This window comes from Egretta garzetta, unplaced genomic scaffold, assembly GCF_000687185.1.
Source record: "Egretta garzetta isolate BGI_Z169 unplaced genomic scaffold, ASM68718v1 scaffold923, whole genome shotgun sequence".
Lineage (NCBI taxonomy): Eukaryota > Metazoa > Chordata > Aves > Pelecaniformes > Ardeidae > Egretta > Egretta garzetta.
The window spans coordinates 77,461-77,675 of NW_009259193.1; positions in this window are offsets into that span (position 1 = coordinate 77,461).

A 215-nucleotide genomic window follows, 5' to 3' on the forward strand; every position below is an offset into this window, starting at 1 on the left:
GGGTGGGTGGGCGGGGCGGGGGGCCAGCCTGCCGAGCCCCACAGATCCTCTGCCCCTCTCTCCCGCAGGCTTGACCAGTGCCAGCTCACTGGCGCCTGCGGCCAGGCTCTGGCCTCCGTTCTCCGCACAAACTCCACCCTGGCGGAGCTGGACCTGTCTGGGAACGAGGAGCTGAAAGACGGCGGGGGGGTGCCGCTGGGCCAGGGGCGGGGGGG